We start from the raw sequence: 9,119 nt of genomic DNA on the forward strand, positions 1-9,119 counted from the left end.
ACTTTGGGCCAGAACATTGGTCCTCTCTAGCTTTGGACAGGCAGATACCTGCATGCATGGATGGAATCTCTCCTCACTGCTTTCCTGTGCCCCTGATTACTGAATGCAGATCTTGGGATTTAGCTTGCTTAACTTCATGAATCAAGTCTAGATAGAGGGAAGGATAGCTGTGTGGTTGGGTAGATGGACAGACGGACAGATGGCATTGGTTTCTGTTTCTCAAGAACCCAGTTTAAATCACTGACATATCACCACATGACAGACCTTTCTTTTTTTGTCTCTTGATCCACCATTCTTAGATCCCCACTTTTCGAAGCTGGTAGAATTCGCCTTCTACTATGGTGATGTAAAATGCCAAATACTACAGTTCTCATCTTCCATTATAGCCAGAACACAGGTGTGGCATGTAAATCTTGCCACATAGAAGCAAGGGGGTTTTTCTGGAGGCCATTGGGAAAAATTTCCTCCCTAGAAGTGTCAAGAGGAAATGCTCCTCTGCTTTAGTAGAGGATTATGTCTGCCTGGGGTTGGAAATTACAAGAACATCTTGCAACCAGGAGGGAGACTGCTTTTGCACAGAGATAAGCAGAACAGAGAGAGAGAGAGAGAGAGAGAGAGAGAGAGAGAGAGAGAGAGAGAGAGAGAGAGAGAGAGAGAGAAGGAGGGAGAGAGAGAGAAAGAGGAAGGAAGGAAGGAGGGAGGGAGGGAGGGAGGGAGGGAGGGAGGGAGTCTGGTTAGTGATACTTGGAAAGAGCTGTCAAACTAAGCTTTCCTGAAATCACCTTGTCTGGAGATTTATGTGAGTAAGAGGTAACTTAATTGTTTAAGTCTCTTTTAAATGAGCTTACTTCCTCTCTCCCTCCTTTCCCACATCTCTTCCTATTATTGTTTTGTTGTTTTGTTTTTCTTTTCTTTCTTAGTATTGCTGAGTGGTCTAAGCTGGTTTCAAACTCCTTCTAGTGTACATCATACCTGGCTGCAAGTGTACTTTCTGTGCTCAGGAAGTCACCAGCTGGTTTACTGTGCACTGGAGAGCTCACATCACAGGACATCTACAAATAGATATTTAGTAAAGATATGTGAAAATTCGTGCTAGGTGATGGTGGTGCATGCTTTTAATCTCAACACTTTGGAGGCAGAGACAGGTGGATCTCTGTGAATTCCAGGCCAGCCTGGTCTACAGAGTGAGTTCCAGGACAGCCAGGGCTACACAGAGAAACCCTGTCTTGAAAAACAAAAACAAAAACAAACAAACAAACAAACAAAATTTCATTACAACCCCACATCGTTTGCAGTCAAATGAAATGCAAATGACATCTGTTTATGCGTACCCATACCCACCCATTCACCCCAATAACCCTTCTATCCTTCCACCCTCTCTCCATCCATCATCCACCCATTCGTCCAGGTATCCATCTGCCTAGAGCTCTGTGGCCAGAAATGTTCATGTCTTTGCTGCATGTTATAGCCTGACTAGAGGACCATGGTGAACATGACTGTGGCAGACCCTCTGAGATGATCTACAGGAAAAACAAGACAACAGACTAAAAAGGACAAACTTAGGTGTTTTCCCATTGTTTAACCCTGTCTTGAGCACTCATTTTAATAGGAACATATTTTTCCACCCACATGATCATGTGACGAGGCATGCTGGTTGTCTCCTCTGAACACAGCATGTGCTGTTCTACAGAACGGAAGCAGAGCCTCAGGCACACACAGGCCACCGGGACCTGCCTTGCAGATGTTTTTAGATTGTTCAGTGTTAACTTCTACACAGACGATGTGTTCCTGACCTTGCCCTGTTGTTGATGACTTCTAAGTTCTAGGAACATCAGGGCTGGCCGATCACCCTGCCTAAGCTAACCGTGTTTGACACAGGCAATCCCATTCATAGTGGCCCTGTCGCCTTGCTTACACCAGCCCCAATCCAGAAAGTCACGCCGTGCTTGGGTTTTAGCATAAACTCCAAATCACATGCACATGAACACTGCTTCACAAGCTAGAATTGACCATGTCTGGCTCATTGACATTTACTTCTGGGGACCATTTCAGTCAGATTAATCCATTCATCTAAATAATTTTCCACTCCCTTCACAGCATCAAAACTCACCAATCCATTCTCTACTGATGCTCCCAACCTCCCTTCTTGTAGATGGTGATACAAGATTAATTATTACCTGGAGTTTTGCAGACTAGGTCCTTAACAGCATTCAAGGAAATCCAAATAACAGCAACATCTGCCTCATCAGAGTGTGAGGAAGGGAAGAAAGAGCAGGGAAGATGGAGAGACTCTCCATTTATGAGATGGCTGCTGTAGAAAAGGATCAGATTAACACACAGTGGCTCGTGTCTTAATGGGAGGCAGCTTCTGCAGCAGGGGATTTTGGTGACTGATGACAGTAAAGATTTATTTTTAATTTATGTGTGTGTATCCACACACTCTGGGAGCGTATGCCACGTGTGTGAGGGGGCCCATGGAGATCAAGAGAGCCTTGGATCCTTTGGAGCTGGAGTTACAGGCAGTTGTGAGTTGCCTGACATGGATGCTAGGAATGGAACTCAGGTCCTCTGGAAGAGCAGTGAGTGCTCTTAACCACTGAGCCATCTCTCCAGCCCCAACAACAAAGACTTATTTCTCATTTGTAATATGTGTCCATTATGGGCCAGCTCAGGGTCTGTTCCAGGACCACTTAAGTTGGAGAGCCAGAAATCAGAACAAACTCTGGGACATTGCCAGGCATCATGACAGAAAAGAGAACATGTTTTCCCAGTACATGGATGGAATGTTTCCATATCATTTGTGACCTCATCGTTTTTGCTCACCTGTCATTGCCTATCTATCACAAGCCTGCTAACACTGAAGCCTAGAAAACAAACACCAAATAAAGAAAGAAAGAGAGAGAGAAAGAGAGAGAGAGAGAGAGAGAGAGAGAGAGAGAGAAAGAAAGAAAGAAAGAAAGAAAGAAAGAAAGAAAGAAAGAAAGAAAGAAAGGAAGGAAGGAAGGAAGGAAGAAAAAAAAAAAGCTCCCAAAACTTGTTCTCTTAGCCCAGGTAATCCTGTAGAAACCAAAGGCTTCAATGTAGGCAAGCAGAACATTTCCTACAACAGAGAACAGGCCAAAACACTTTGCCCATAGGGAGATATCCCAACTCACACTCCGCACATAGGGAGATACCCTCTGCCCAGAACCTACTACAATCTAGGCAAGGGTAGCCAGATGCTCCTTCCTGGTCTGGGCCAGGTGAGAGGGGATAATTTGAAAGCTACCTAGCACACAAACTCTCCTCATTCCCTGCCCTAACCGCACTGTCAGAACAAAATACCAAATTATAGATGGACTACAAGGTGGGGAAGCCTAAAGGTCTGAGCACATCTTTGAGTGGTTCTGAGCATTATGATGAGGAGCAGGATTTCTCTCCAGACTATGGGCTTCAGCAGACTTTCCAGAGCCTTGACTGTTAAAGTGGATTTTAATAGTGCCTGCTTCATAGCCATGTCTGGGAATTAACTAAACTAATGCTTATAAAGCAGTTTGCATAATGCTGGATATGCACTGAGACTCTTATTGGGGTTCGCTCCTATCAGTATTGCTATGATCCAGGCCCTTTTGTAGAGTCTCAAGATGGAGAAAATTTATCTTCAGGAAAGATGTTGGAGAAAAAGAACACTGACTGAGAAACTGGGACATTGGGACTTAAATCTTTCTGGGGGAGAGGAGCTCTTGAATCTTTCCGTAGTGTGGTTTTCTCAATGTGACCTCCGCTTCTCTGAACCTGTTTCCATGTGTCTTAGATTGCTTCTCATTGCGGCTATAAAACACCATGACCAAAAGCAACCTGGAAAAGAAAAGGTTTATTTGATGTGTGTGTTCTAAAAACATCACTGAGGAAGTCAGGGCAGGAACTCAAGTGGAGCAGCAAGCTGGGAGCGGGAACTGAAGCAGAGGCCATGGAGGAGTGCTGCTTATTGACTTACTCTCTGCTTCTGCTCACCTAGGTGCCTTGTACATCCTAGGGGCAGCTGTCCTAGGCGGCACAGCCCACAGTGGGCTAGGCCTTCCTCCATCAATTAACAGTCAAGACAGTGCCTCACAGTCATGCTCACAGGCCAGTCGTAGGTACTGTGGAACAATCTTTTTGTACACTATGAATATGTATTACTCTCAATAGCTAATGAAGAGCTGACTGGCCTATAGCTGGGCAGGAGGAGGTTAGTAGGGAAGGCCAGACTAAGAGGACGCTGAGAGGAAGAAAGGCAGAGTCACGGGAGTCAGAGGAGATGTCAGCAGATGTAGAAAGGAGCAAAATGGCCATGTTGTTCTGAGAAAAAGTACCTAGCCATGTGGCAAAGTGTAGATAAGAAATATGGGTTAATTTAAATGTAAGAGTTGCCTAGTAACAAGCCTGAGCTATTGGCAGCACATTTATAATTAATATGAATTTCTGTATGATTACTTAGGACTGGCAGTCAGGAAAGAAAAGTCTGCCTACACATAGGAAATTCCCCAATTGAGATTCCCTCTTCCTGTGTATGTCAATTTGACAAACCAGAATAGCTATCACACCTTGCTAATAAAGTGGAACGTAAATTCCCACTAAGCAGATGTTGATGAAGACCACAGGGATGAGATCAATACACAAGGAACCAGTTTAGTACTCCTGAAGTGTAAAGAATTCTAACTACAAAGCCAGCCAAGAGGGCTCTCTGCACACAGCACTTTCTGACCTCTTGTTGAGTTGCTACATGTCAACAGATGACTCCGTTCAACCCTTACCCAAGCTAACCACTAATTTAGATTTAAACTGCTCCCAACTTACAATCAGAATTCAAGCCCTGGAACTCCATTAGAGATGCATAAGGCTACATTTTCCTTCACTGAAATTAATCAGCTGCAAATGATTAAATTACTATATATAGTGGGAAACACAACAAAGCTGTAATTTTTATATAAATTCCAGAATGTTCCATTATTTCCCTTCAGTGCTGACACTGGACCCTTCCTTCCACGGTTGCTTTGTCTTCTGCAAAATAAAAATTTAAAAACCCGTTGCTCTTCAAGCGTTTCAGAGTCCGTGTTCAATACTTAATATGATTAATGTTTACAGTTTGTTGTGGGCTTGTCTGCTAATTGTGGCGTTAAGCCACACCCCCTCCATCATCTTTGGGGGCTGAGGGATGTTGGTTCAGAACACTGTGGGAGAAAGTATCAATTAAAATTCAGCTCCACTGGGCACATGAGTCTTTTCTGTTGTTTGTTTGTGGTGTCCCGCATCTCTGGAAGCAACATTTGCCCTTGCTGCTCTTCTAACTGCAAGAATAGATTGAGGTTCTGGAAGTTTCTCTGCAAGGATATAGCTAGCCTGTGGTGAAGCTACAGCCTGGCTCTACTGGCAAGCGTGTGTGTGTGTGTGTGTGTGTGTGTGTGTGTGTGTGTGTGTGTGTGTGTATGTGTGTGTATGTGTGTGTGAGTGTGTGTGTGAGTGTGTGTGTGAGTGTGTGTATGTGTGTGTGTGAGTGTGTGTGTATGTGTGTGTGTGTTTGTGTGTATGTGTGTGTGTATGTGTGTGTGTATGTGCATGTGTGTGTGTATGTGTGTGTGAGTGTGTGTGTGTGTGTGTGTGTGTGTGTGTGTGTGTGTGTGTGTGATTGTAAGAGAGAGAGAAGGAGAGGGAGAGAGATCGATCTTGGTCATGTGCCCTTCTGGGGAGTGTGATGAACTGATACAGCGAGGCATGGACTTAGGGTAGGACTTGGACTACCTGAAGAGTGACCTGTTCAGGTTTTACAGAGTAGCCACCTTACCTGGCTACTACTTGATCAGAATGCTGAACCAAGAGTCAGAAAATTGGCATTATCACCCTCTGTGCCGGGCACTGGCATGACTGACCTCTCTGGGTCTTAGTGTTCTAATGTACAGAACATGAACAATCATCTGCGGGGGGAGATGAAGGGAGCCGACGAGCTTTGTGAATGGCTGGGATGCTCTTCAGATGGGAGAGATGCTGTTTTTGACTGGCAAATGTCCCTGTGACACCCACAGCTCAGCAGGCCCTCCAGGTTCCTCGTCACAACCTCAGCAACCTTTGGGGGAAGAGTTTCCCTGGAGAAAAATCTAGAAAATCTGCTGACCAAGAACACTGAGCCTCCTGTGTCCCCACTGCCATCGCTGCTCAGAGCTTCCTGGGGCTCCGCTGTGTTCGTGCCTTCGAGGCCCCCAGAGGAAGATCTCCTCCACCTCTCTCTCCCACTCTCGTCAGCTCCAAATGACATCTGCCTTACTCTCTAGGGTCTCCGAAATAACATGTGGACAAAACATCCTTCTGACTTCTTTTGGCATCCCCATGTGTCTACAGCCTCTGCACAAGGCCATGAGTGTCAGCTTCCAAGTCTGCTTTCTCCTTCCCTCCCTCCGTCCCTCTCGTCTTTCTCCTAAACCCTGCCCAAATTCACGACTACCCCTTTTACCAAGAGCTTGGGGTCCATGATTAACTTGACTCTCCTGGAGGCTGACTAGGCACTCCTTGTTTTGGAGTGCACACAGCATGACATGTTCCCACCCCAAGAGCTCACCACTTAGGAAGCTATCTGCTCATATCCTTCTTAATTTCCTTTATAATATCCTTGCATGCTCCTGGACTCTTTTTCCGTTCTCACTGGGAAGAAACTCTCTCCAGGGTATTCAGGAAGTAAGGCCCCTGAATATCTTAGCTTCCATGAGCTACTCAAGACTAGGAACCAACCACTGCCATTTTTATGTTGAGTGGTCCTCACAGAATTAGGAGGGCCTTTGGACCAGAGCACACATTCTTGGTTGACATCTTTCACTAAGGAAATGTGTTTATAAAAGGGGCCATTCACTCTGCCCACTGGATAAAAGGACACACAGATGGGGGTGGGCTTGACCCTCATAGTGTGACTCAGAGTTTCTGTTTAACCAGGGTCTATCATCAGCAGTGCACCAGGCTATTTAATATGTCAACACTTGCGTAGTGGTTGGTCAATAGCCACTACCAAGGGGCCCTCTGTGTCCCGGCTGCCAAGCTTCTCCCTTGGGTCACAAGGACTCCATGACAGTCCACAAAAGGGGCCAGCAGAAGCCTGCTCCAGCACTGGGCCAATTTTCTTTTTGATTGGCTGCGCTCTTGCCTGGCTGGTTGGTTAATCTGAAGATCATCTGATCCTGCAGGCTAACTAATCACAAGATGTCTTCCAGATAACCTCTTCAAAGGTCTCAAAAAGCACACTGAGATTTTTCAAAAGTTATTTCAGAGGCCAAGTCCCATCAGTTGACAACTGCCCTTGGTGAAATGTCCTCTCAGTCAGGGAGCTCTAGTCTGGAGACCCACACTTCACCTCCCCCCTGAAGCTTTTGGAGAAGAAGGCTGTCTGACATGCCATCACTGTTGCTTATGGCCAGGAACTCTGCTAAGTGCCCAGTGGGACAGATGTGGAGACAGCGGTGCAGAGGGTCTGGGTAATCTGGTCAAGTTAGCACACTAGGAAGAGGCAGGGCTGCGACTGAGATATAGATGTAGTGAAAATACACACACACACACACACACACACACACACAAATACGTGTGAGTGTGTGCATCAAACCATCTGGTTGCGGTCCCACACCGGGGGACTCTTTGCTGTTGCTTTTGTTTATGTGGTTCTCACTATTATGATGGTCCAGGAAATGTGTGCACGAGAGAGAGAAAAGGAGAAAAAGACAGATGAGAGAGGCAGAAAGGAGGGCAGAGGGGAGGGGAGGGGGCTACCAGATGGAGGGGGAGGCGCTCCTGCCATTTTATGTAGCTCCTTGTCTGCATTGGTTTTCATTTCTCAAAGATTTCATTTCTTTTTGATTATGTGTCTGTGCATGGGTAGGTGCACATGGGTGCAGGTGTCTAAGGAGCCCAGAAGAGAGAGTCATTCTCCCAGAGATGGTGTTACAGACAGTGTGACCCACCTGATGGGGGTGTTGAGAACTGAACTTAGGTCCTCTGTGAGAGCAGCAAGTGCTCTTAACCACTGAGCCGTCTCTCCAACCCCATTCTTTGAATTGCATGAGATTGACCGCTGTTGTGTGTCAGGGCTGGGATTCATTTTAGTCAGACTCAACACTTTGAGTGCTGCTTGCATCCGGGGCTTAGCTGAGACATCTAGATCTCAATGACGGTAAAACAGTCTGAGAACCAGAAAGTAAGAACTGCTGGACACGGTGGACTCTGCCAGCCTCTCTCTGCAGATCAGATGTCGTTATCCATCATCCCCACATCCTCCCTCATCCCTCTCTCCCCCTCCTTCTGCATCCTCCTCCCCTCCTCCCCTCCTTCTCTCCTCCATCCCTTCCTCCCTCCTTCCCTTTTCTCCACATTGCTGTGGGATGGACTGTATGTCAAATAAAACACTGATTGGCCAATGGCCAGGCAGGAAGTAGGTGGGACAAGGAGAGAGGAGAATTCTGGGAAGCGGAAGGCTGAGAGAGAGAGACACTGCCAGCTGCCGCCATGGCCAGCAGCATGTGATGACGTCGGTAAGCCACCAGCCTCGTGGCAAGGTATAGACTTAAGGAAATGGATTAATTTAAGCTATAAGAACAGTTAGCAAGAAGCCTGCCACGGCCATACAGTTTGTAAGCAATATAAGTCTCTGTGTTTATTTGGTTGGGTCTGAGCAGCTGTGGGACTGGCGGGTGACAAAGATTTGTCCTGACTGTGGGCAAGGCAGGGAAACTCTAGCTACACCACATCTTTCCTTTCTCCTCTTTCCTCTCTCTTTTCCCCACTCTTCTTTCTCTTTGTCTCCTTTTTATCACTATGGAAAAGGGCTTTGGGGATCTCCTGAAATAAACAAGAGAGATAACAGTGAAAGTCTGGAGCTAGAACATGGACCACTCTGGTGGAATTGAACGGTGGTTTCCTGGCTCTTCTTTGGAGTGTTTTTCTTGCGGACAGACAAATTTAAGATCTGATACAAAGTTGCAATGATAGTAAATGTGGTTTCTCTGAGGGTTCCCTTCCTGACCCACCTAAGGCTGTGAGCAGGCCATTCCCTGAGGTGTGTGAGTCTGTGTGCTGTGTGGGTAGCGGGGTGGGATGCAAACTGAGCCTCTGTCTTCAATTTTTGGCAG

This window comes from Peromyscus leucopus, chromosome 4 (genome assembly GCF_004664715.2).
Source record: "Peromyscus leucopus breed LL Stock chromosome 4, UCI_PerLeu_2.1, whole genome shotgun sequence".
In the NCBI taxonomy this organism is placed as follows: Eukaryota; Metazoa; Chordata; class Mammalia; order Rodentia; family Cricetidae; genus Peromyscus; species Peromyscus leucopus.